This window comes from Stylophora pistillata, chromosome 3 (assembly GCF_964205215.1).
Source record: "Stylophora pistillata chromosome 3, jaStyPist1.2, whole genome shotgun sequence".
NCBI lineage: Eukaryota > Metazoa > Cnidaria > Anthozoa > Scleractinia > Pocilloporidae > Stylophora > Stylophora pistillata.
Genome location: NC_142521.1, coordinates 20762501 through 20773432, shown reverse-complemented (window position 1 = coordinate 20773432; position 10932 = coordinate 20762501). Strand labels below are relative to the sequence as shown.

At 38.4% G+C, this 10932-nt stretch overlaps 1 long non-coding RNA gene across 1 annotated transcript; it reads left to right on the top strand.

Annotated features, from left to right (window-relative positions):
- The first annotated feature begins 693 nt into the window (after positions 1–693).
- Positions 694–1048, top strand: LOC148734995 (uncharacterized). The gene is made up of 2 exons (XR_015999443.1): positions 694–897; positions 928–1048. It is a non-coding gene; the product is annotated as an uncharacterized LOC148734995 (long non-coding RNA).
- The last annotated feature ends 9884 nt before the right edge of the window (positions 1049–10932 follow it).

Here is a 10932-nt window from a genome sequence, read left to right as displayed (position 1 = left end):
CAAGTTTAGTGTCCCCGCAGTATACCTTTGCAGAAAAATCATTTAAATAGTGTGCGCGCGCCAATTGTCTTGTAGAGAGAAGCATCCATTTCGTTTTTTCTGAATTCAACGCCAGATTGGACGATTCAGAGTAACTGCTCAGGCCTCGTATTGTCTGATTAGCATCCTTTAAGCACGCCTCTATTTCATGCGGCTTCGAGTGGTGAAGCAACGTGGTATCATCCGCATATTGAAAGCATTTGCAGCTTAACTTTTTCTGGAGGTCTGCTACATAGATATCGAAAATTAACGGTCCTAAGATCGATCCTTGAGGAACGCCGAAACACGTGTCCAACCGCTGAGAACACTTGTCATCTATCATTACATATATATGTATATATACATATATATATACATATATATATATATATATACATATATATATATATATATATATATATATATATATATAACCAAAGTAGCGGAATGAGATCATCATCTACTAAAAAGTGCTCAATAGCAGGGCTAGAGCTATGGATAATTATACCTCAAGAATTAGGTTACTTGAACTTTTACTGCAACTCTGAGTTTCATGCCTCTTGCGAAGCAATCGTCAGGCAACTGCCAGAAATAACGGTTACAATCCACCAAAATTTAAAAGACGAAACAATGTATACATGCGCGTGCAACATACTGCACGCGCTATCGAACGTTACAGGCATGCTACTGAACTTAGCAAATATGTATGGAGTCTTAAAGATAAGGACACTAAGTTTAATATTAAGTGGCGCAAGGTGAAACAAGCTAGTTCGTATTCCAATGTAGCTAAAAGATGCAACTTGTGTTTGTGGGAAAAATATTTTATCATTTGTAAACCGCAGATGGCAAGTTTAAACAAAAGAAATGAGCTGACATCAGGTTTAAACAAAAGAAATGAGCTGACATCAGGTTGCAGACATGTCAGGAAATTCCTGTTAAAGAACCTAACGTTACGATAGCGCGTGCAGTATGTTGCGCGCGCATGTATACATTGTTTCGTCTTTTAAATTTTGGTGGATTGTAACCGTTATTTCTGGCAGTTGCCTGACGATTGCTTCGCAAGAGGCATGAAACTCAGAGTTGCAGTAAAAGTTCAAGTAACCTAATTCTTGAGGTATAATTATGTATACCACAAAGGTTGGGTCGTTTGGGGTGACCGTCTCGGTTCTCCCCCATCCTAGCATTAGCACTGCACTGATGAGGCCCAGAAGGCCGAAACAGTACTGTCTGCAGTTAGTTATATATATATGTATATATATAGTATTACCGTTTCCGTCAAGAATTCTCTCTCTTCACCTTGAATATTTAGCTCATCTTCGGTCCTCAATTTATTACTTGTAAACAATTTCAGATTATTTTTTACCCTTGACTAAACCATAAATCTAGGGATGTCCTTTAATATCTTTCTTTTCACTTAAAAATTCTGCGGTGCGGTATTTGATGGAATACACGACCATGACAAATAAAGTACACTACTAATTTTGTGGTTACATCTCTCAAATGCAATCTTTGTGTCCATTGAATTGCCCAAGAGACTTTGCTTTCTCGTAAAGGGCGACTATTTTTCGTATCCTTCATGGTTTCACTGACAGTCAAGGAAAGAAAAACACTGATATCCATGCTATCGGAGCGGCCGTGAGGCTGTTGAGATGGGTTTGGGTTTGATGTCATGACAGAGTCAATAAAATGAATTTACAGCGTTCTTCTTCTCTTAGACTGGTCTGAGTTTTTCAAACTTATTCTTGCTACTATGGAACTGATTCGCCTAAATGAACACAAGATAATCATAAGAGAATCACCTTGGTTTGTATGGAGCATGTTGTTTTCTTGGAACTCAGAAATGAGATTAAAAGGTCATATCGCCTGGTAAAAACACCGTAAATTGTCATGAGGAATATTCACTATTCACAACAATTATACAGCAAAAGATTTGTTAGTTCACAAGTGTTTACATTTGTTTCTCATTAGAACTCAATCTTCCGCTATGTATTGGCCTTATTGAAAGCGGCATTGGTCTCTGTCGATCGCTCTATCTCCCGGTACTCGTCTGTGTTATTTGGGGTTGTTGTTTAAGAGGCTGTCCATGAGAAAACCATGCAAAACCATGCAAAACCATGCAGAGGGTGCTACAGGCTAGATCACAGAATTGGCTAATATTCTGTGTGTAAGTATACTTGAGTGCACTATTTTCAAATATGTTATGATTGGGGTCCAAGCTCCTTTCCTATGTGTATACGAGGGGGGATCCCCTCGGCAGACCATTTTTACTGTTATAGAAGGCCGAAATTTCCTGAAGTTTAGATGCCTTGGTCACAATTAATTTATGACGTGAGTGAGAAATGAGTAGCCGGCGGTCGAGATGAATGATTTAACTTCGACTACACGTATAAACCAGAAAGATTGAGGCTTTTTACTCCTGGTGACCGTGTACTAACCGAAGGGCAGTTCAGCGCTTTTCTAGAAGCTAGAAAAATATTGCACTTTTAAAATTATATCTTAAATTTCTCGCAAACCTTACAATGAATCTAATATAGGTTCTGTTAAGAGAATGAATGGGATTTTTGTTGTACGCTTTCAAAAATCTGGGTATTGTCAAATTATGGACACTTCAGCCTCGGAACTATGACAAACTATGGGCCAACACAATCGTTTTATTAAAAACAGCCAAAAAATATACGGAACGGGATACTTAATTGATCGCTCAAAAACACAACATGACACTTCAAAAACATACCTCTGTAGCTGCGAAAGGCCAAAGGGAGTAATTTTCCGGCTGTAATCCCTGTAAAAAGTCTTCTTTTGTCGACGAAATGATATTACTTCAGCGTGTAGCTGGAGAACAGCCACAACCTGTCTCGTGAATATTTTCCCGCCATTAGAACGATCAAAAGTAACTTTCATTTCAAAAAATGCTATTTCTTTTGCTTAAAGGACGGAAAATATCTTTTTCGAGCGTCTTCGTGCGTCTCGTAAAGCGATTGAAACTACGACTTACAAACGTGTTCATGTGTTCATTTGCTTACCGCCATCTTTGTTTCGAGCCCGCAAATCAAGCGGCCTGCGATTTTCCTCTATGTAAATTGCTTTGGTGGGAAAGCGCGAAAGTTCAGTACAGCTGTAAAAACATTAGAATTCATACACGAAGTTGTTAACCTATATCGTAGAAGACAGGGTCGTATGCTGGCCTAACATTTTCTTCTATGGCTGCAAGTCTAACTTGCTCGTTCTCAAAACACTCGTCCATACCATGTGGCAATTCGAAGCACTATCGTAACATCAAAGAGTACGTGCCACTCCGTAGTTGCAGGAGAGATATAACCAGTCACCTTCAACGGCTGAAAACATCTCAAGCAAACATCAAAGGTGAATGGCAGCTGATACTTTTGAGAGCTGGGTTATTTGATGAAGATGGTGAAACGCTCACAATCTGTCCCCTGCACAGAGATATTTTTGGTACTATCTGGAATTCGAGTAGACCAGTTACATAATGCCATCATCCACTTCATGGCCGAAGCAGGGCTAAGCCTGAAAGAGAGATTTCGTTAGACATTTCAAAAGAGATTCAAGTTTACTGGGGAGTTCTCGTGCCCATTGGATCAGGTATTTGTCAACTACGTGGTTGTCTCAGCTTCCCTCTTTCTTCTTTCTTTTTTTTTCCAATACTGACTCATTCTGTTTTTTTAAAACTAGGTATATGCATTAGGTGTAGAAAATTACATTTAGAAGAAAGAGGGAAAAGAGAAACACAAATACTTCGGGTGAGTATATATCAACCTCAAAAGTGGTTCAGTTAGTCACCCGATCTTTTTTTTTTTTTTTTAATTTTGCAGCAAAGTCTGAATTATGAGGAAACAGCTAAAGTTGCTGTGATTACTAGTTCGATCCTATGGTGTCTTACCCTTAATTTTTACAAGAAAATCAGGCAGTTACAGCTTAAAAAGCATTATATTATAAAATTATTTATATAGCTCAGAGTTCTGCCTGGGATCCATCTCACCAATCCACTCATTCTTTCATTTCTTCAATTCTTTACTCGCCCACTTGATCGATGATTCACATATTTTTTTCCTACATTCATTCTCCTGCATGTGCGTTCGCCAATTCGTTCGTTACTTCATTTCTTTATTTCTTTCTTTTTCCCCTTATTTATTCATTTATTTATTTTCTTTCTTTCCTTCGTTTGAACTTCATTTAATAAGTCTCTATTTGTAATATTATTTTACATTTACTGGGTAACATCCAAACACACAGGGGATGTTGAGAATCCTTCCCATGGCGATCTTAACAACAATGTGGTGAGTTTCCTTTCAGGGACGCTTCTCCTAGAATCCGTTGAATGGTATTTGGCTATTGCTTATCCTTTTATAAAACCTAAATTACGTTTTAAAATTCTCCACGCACATCCACAGTCATCTACGATGAATAATATTTTCCTTATTTCAATGAGGTTTTGAATACCTCTCTTTAAATCATTTTTTTTCACTATTTTCTTTTCTTTCTATGCTGATCCTTCTATTTCTGAATGGAGTTTACTTTGAAGTTCGTCTAGTAGTAATGTAAATTACTGAATTATCATTATTACGTCTTCAGGAACAGGCGGCTCCTTCGGATTCAAACCCTACCAATAAATTAGACGATTTCATAAACGTTAGAGAAAATCAACTTGTGGATGAGTGTGCGGTATGTTTATTTTCACTCATGCATTGATTTAACACTTAACATAAACGAGAGATTAGTTCACAGATAACAATCGTCTGCATCGCTGTTTATTTTTCTAGGGTGAGTGTAATGAACATGAAGTGACCACTGGTAGTCCTCTAGGTGAGTCATTGCCAAAAGAAGACATTTCATACGAATGGTGTTCTACTCCATGTGTCAAATCTGGACTGAAAGCGTTGAATGAGTTTATCCGCTCAGCTCCCTGTGCTCGTGGTAGAGTAGATCCAGTGGTTCGTCAGTTGAGTATACCTTGGAAAGAAGCTGCACCAAGCACACAGAGATATTACAGACAGAAGGGGAAAGAGATCGTTGAAGTGGCTCTGGATTGCCTTGCTCCAGGACAAACCATAGAATTACTTTCAGAGTTGATGAATTATATGGAGAAAAAAGAGAGGTAAATGAGCGCAGATACTGATGTTGGCGAAATATCGCGCCTGATTAAATTGTACGAAGAGGCCAACAGTTGGTTTACTAAAAGGCAAATCCTGTCAGTATTTGTAAGCGATTACACTAAAGCACAACTTCAGCTGCTTATTCCTGAATTAAGCATTTGGGCTGTAGATGAGGCAAGAAGGCATGCCGCTAAGGTGGGGTTGGTAAGCCAGTGGCAGAGATGGAGAGCATTACACGCGCAAGACTGGATCCAAGCAAAATAGACCATTTTCTATATTTTATCAGCAGGCCAAATTTTGTGCAAGATGTTGCGTACGGAACAAAAACGCTAAAATTGTAGAATGGAGAGAAAATGGAGATTCCAAACGTGGTTAGGACAGTTATTGCTTTAAGGATTGTGGACTTATACCAGCAGTACTGTCAGGAAACCGGTTTCCTTTCACTTGGGAGGTCAACCCTCTTCAGTATTTTACAGGCACGTATCAAAACAATCATGATTCAAAGAAAACTTTTGGGGTTTTTTTATTGTTATCTCGCTTAGATATCACGAAGATATCATTATACTTATTGGATCATGTTTCTCAGTTTAAACTACTTCTTCGGCTTGCTTAACTAAAAATTACTTAAGACAGATTAAGGTGTGGATTTTAAAGAGTAGAAGCTCTGAATAAGAAAAGCAGAGAATTATGAACACGAGGAGAAAAATATAACAAATTGTCATTATCGAATAGATTTGTGCAGCATCACAAAAGTAGTAGACAGGCTAGGAAAGCTAGGTAAGCTTAGATTAATTTAAGTTTTGTCCCCGAGAGGCCTGTATCTTCCCATTTTGGCCTCCTAGGCCGATTTAATTTTTTGACTTTTTATTCCTTCTTTAAGGTTTGTCGAAACCATTTTTTGAAAGCATGTATTTGTTCAATTTTAACAAACGCCTGGCCCCTCGAAGAAATTTAGCATGTATGAGAGGCTTTATCTTAAAAAGTTGTAAATAAGAAAAAATGAGTGGTAACGTTAGTATGCCTTTTTTAAAGGTAAAATTTCAGCCTGGGTTAAAGATGTTTAAGGTCGTTTGAAAACTGGTAAAAGCTACCTTAAGACAAACTTCCAGATCCACGTGACTGAAGAAAGCCAGTGTGCTGATCATTGCCGGTAATTTGCGTTGTCTGACCCTGAAGATCATCATTGTGAGCATCAGCACACGAAATCATGTCAAAGCTGCGAGAGTATCGAGAATGTTCTTGATGAAATAGAACTGGTATTTTCATCAAGAGACCTTCACTTCAGGTAAACGATTACTGATACCATGTTCCTTTAGTCTTCTTCTTTCTAAACTATTGATACAACGTCGATTACCTAAACTTACTTCATAGGAAGTCGTTTTCGTCGACTTGGAAAGATTAATCAGGTATTTAAACTGCAGTTAAAACCAAAGAAAGAAGACATATTTCTCCCTTAACATATTTTGTATTGTTCAGTTTATCACTAACGCTTCACTTTACACATTTTAAAAGATTTATTCACAGGATATTACGAGAAGATATCTATTGTAATCTTACACAATCATGAAGAGTAAGTTTTCTAATTGTCATATCTTTACACCTTTTTCGCAATTGGAAAACGGCTAGCTAAGGTGACTGAAATCTACAGTTATTTAACTTCGGAACCAATGCCGAGTTTACATCATTAAGCAAAACATCAGGGAAAATTTACGGTGCAAAGACAAGCAAATGATGTCGTCCTAAAACTTCAAGAAAATATTATTACACCTCTGATAACAGAAGGAAACCATCAGCTTTTTTATTTTAATTTTTAGATGTGAAGACGAAAAGGAGGAACTATAGCATGACATTAGTAATGCTATAGACAAAATTGAGCGATGGAAGGCCCACATCTTAAAAGCAGTACATCAGGACCTAGCAAAAGATGATATCCTCAACAATATGACGCCAGAGCAAGCTTTAACCGTCATGGATTCGGCTATGAAATTCCTTCCTTTGAAGTATAGGGAAACGCAAGGAGAGTGGTTTGGAAAGAAAGGCCTCTCTTGGCATGTCACAGCCGTGATAACAAAACCAGAGGAAGATTTTGAGGTATTTTTACAGGCATATCCTAGATCTAATTTGGATATATCAACAAAGTTGAAATGGTAAATTGGCCACCGTAATGATTACAAAAGCTGACGTTTCGAGCATATTCAAAATGAGGCATGATGCTTTGTCTGTCTCTGTATGTACTACGCTGCTCAGATTATACGCAATGAATCTTTTTAGCGACAACATGGAGCTACGCTTATACAAAAAGTAGGAATCGCACGCCGAAAATCGTTCTTCCAAATGGATACGTGTTGGGATCTCTTCTCGGAAGAGGTCCCTGTTTGTTGATTCCTGTGAGCGATCGTTTACGGGAAGTTCGACGGTATATTCATTAAATTATCTTTTCATTTTCAGATATTGTATTAGTCGAGTTTTTGTCCTAATTAGCTGTAAGATGCTGAGTTTATTTCTTAGTCCCAAAGTAACAGTAGTGTATTCCACATTCACTTGCTATGCAAAACACGGTAAAGGCAATGTATAAATGGCAATGTATAAATTAGGTGAGTATTGACAGTTGAGGTAGGTCAGTGTCCGCGTGACAGGTTAAAAGCTTGTACTGATAACTTAAGTTGCACATTCTACTGAGAAAATATTCCCTTGAACTCTTTAGCTATGAAGTGCAGGAAGATACGAGGCATAGTTATAGTCAGTGGATGAAAGGACAAATGAACAATAGATAGGACTACCCGAAGAGTGGGTATTTGAAAGTCAGTAAGATTTCGTGTTGATCTTTATGTTTCCGATAGTGTGACATTATTTCTTATGTTCATACGTCTAGGTAAGGACATACGTCCATCTTCTGGATCACTGCAGCCAGAACTGGTTTGCCGTTGCATCTATTTATGAGAACACGCTTATGGAAATAAAGAAGAAATCTCCTGAGATTGTCGAGGCGTTTGCACTTAGTGATAACGCTGGATGTTATCACTGTGCTCTTTTGTTCCTAAGTATTCCTGGTATTAGTCAACGTACAGGTGTAACTACAAGGCGATACGACTTCAGTGAATCAAACAGTGGCAAGGATATATGCGATCGCCATATTTCTCTTTTGAAAAGTCATAAACGCCAGTACGTCAATGCAGGAAATGATGTCGAGAAGGCAAAAGATATGAAGAAAGCAATAGATTCTTATTCCGGAGTTAGAGGTTGCCCTGCATCAGTTGTAAAGGTAGACACTAGCGCACAGGATCTGCATAATCACAACTGGAACGGAGCACTGATGTTTTCAAACTTCAAGTTTTGTGCGAACGGAATCAGGATGTGGAAAGCCTTCAATGTTGGAGAAGGAAAGTTCATTCGTTATGATAAGCTAATGAAGAGAGGAACCGGCCACGGAAGCACTCGATTGGAGGTAGTTGAGCCGTTCACATCTCCACGTTTGTCATCTGGCTTCTTGTACAAAAATAGCAAATCCAAGGAAAACAAAAGTGAACCTTGTGAATTCAGTTGCCCTCAGCCAGGTTGCATCAAGTTATTCAAAACGACCACAGCGTTGCAAAACCACCAGGACTTTGGAAAGCACATTTTTCACACCCAAAAGGATTCCACGTATGATAGCATTAAGCGTAAATGGGTTAAAGCATGCAGCGACATACGTCCTTCGTATATTCCATCTAAACAGAACCTTGACGAATCGAGCCAAGAAGAGTGCCGGGAGTGCCCCACTCCTGAGCCTGGTTGGGCCTTGAAGAAAAACAAGAAGACTGGGCGATTTTCAGAGCATGTCAAAGAGTACCTCCTTAAATTGTTTATTGAGGGAGAAGAGACAGGAAATAAGAGTGACCCTGCCGTTGTTGCCTTAAACTTGAAGTCACTCCATGGACCAGACGGCGTAAAATTGTTTTCTTCTACAGACTGGCTCAGCGTGCAACAAGTTACATCATACTTTTCACGTCTTGCATCGGTCGCTAAGAGTGGGAAGCTTTCTTTAAAGAAGACTGTGTTAGAAGAAGAAGATATGTTCGATGCCCTTGTTGAGAGAGGAGAACGAGAGTCCATGCGAGAGAAAGTTTTTCAGGTTGTGAACTTGTAGAAGGAACTTTCAAACCGTTGAGGAAAAGATGGGGCGGAGCTAATACGCAGCTAGAGCGGCGATACCTGTACCAATGCTCGTTATCACGCTTGCTCTCCAAGGGCACTTCATAAGAATAACAACAAACGTTTTTGAAAACTTTTTGTTTTAGACTTAAATTTCGTTCCATCTCCGCACACGGGGCTCTGCAACCAATTTTCAGATCTATTTCTTTCTAAGTTATGTGGTATTGGAAGATGTCTTGGCTCTTATTTATTGTGTACAACGAACAGCTCTTTATATCACCTTATAAGCCTATAAAATAGATTTAAAAAAGCTTACACTTTGCCAGATAAAGCAAAAATACGAAATTTGTAAATGGCATCAAAGCAAACCATTTTTTAAAACATCAAGCAAAAGAACACTTCCCGTTGATTACACAGCCAATTTTATTACCGCAGGTCAGTTTTTCATTGCAGGCGCACAAGGTAATATGGCAGATGAATAGTGAAAGAGTTGTGGTTGAGTTGTGGCCGTTCTGTCGTAATCTTTATGTCCAGAAAATGATGACTGTTGTCAATTTAAATATAAAAATGGGAATTACAGTATTGGCCTTTTCAACAACACCAAATCTGAGAAACAAGTCCCAGCCTGTGTTTTATCGCACCACTCAGTCTTTGTGAACGGCAATGAAATGTGCACTTTTGGACGGTTTTATGGCAGATTTGATCCCGTGGAAACATAATAATGTACAGAGAAGGTTAGAATCTCCTATTGGGAAGGTTTCTTGCAATTTCTTTCAAAAGTACCCGGGAAATGTAACCAATCATCATGAATTGTAGTATTATCTTAAGTCGGTAGGACGATCGGTAGGACGATCGGTAGGATGATCGGTAGGACGATCGGTAGGACGATCGGTAGGACGATCGGTAGGACGATCGGTAGGACGATCGGTAAGTAAATGGTGACCAGTAAAGCCTCCGTATTTCTCATAAACTACTGCAATACCCAGAATTTTTTATCTATCAGAGGAAAAGACAATACCTCTGCGTAAATTATCAAGTATTTCATTTTACTTGAAGCTCTGCGAGAACTTTTTAACCTTTTTTTGAAAACTCAAGAAATTTGCATAATTTTTCTCATTAGCATATGTCATGTTTAATAATGCTATGGAAAATGTAATAAAGAAGAGTCACACTAATTATGTTTTCATTGTTTAAGAGTGTATACTTATTAGTTTGTGAGAATTTTGTTTCACCTGGATTACTGTACAATTTGCCAGAAGTATTGTCATTGAAAAAAACACAGAATTTTAACTTATTTCAATGTAGATTTGGCTGTTCAAGGGTACCCCCCTGAAAAAAGAAAAGAAAGAAGCTTGAACAAAAATAATACCATGTCTACCAATACTTCACTAAGTTATGCCTATGTGGAAAGTTTGAGCTAATTCTGCGATGTGCACTGTAGCACCTTTTGCATGGTTTTCTCATGGATAGCCTCTTAAAGACATATATCACTTATGCTGAGCTTTGCCAAGTAAGTGCCCAATGGTAAATTTGTTTTTCTCATCCTTACTTTTAAACCGATAGCTTAATGAATCATTTGCTCAGCATAGCGATGGACAGCAACATTTTGTCTTTCTATTGAAAGATCTCCAGGTGGCGAGTTAAGGTAAGATTATGTACGCATAGTTCGTTT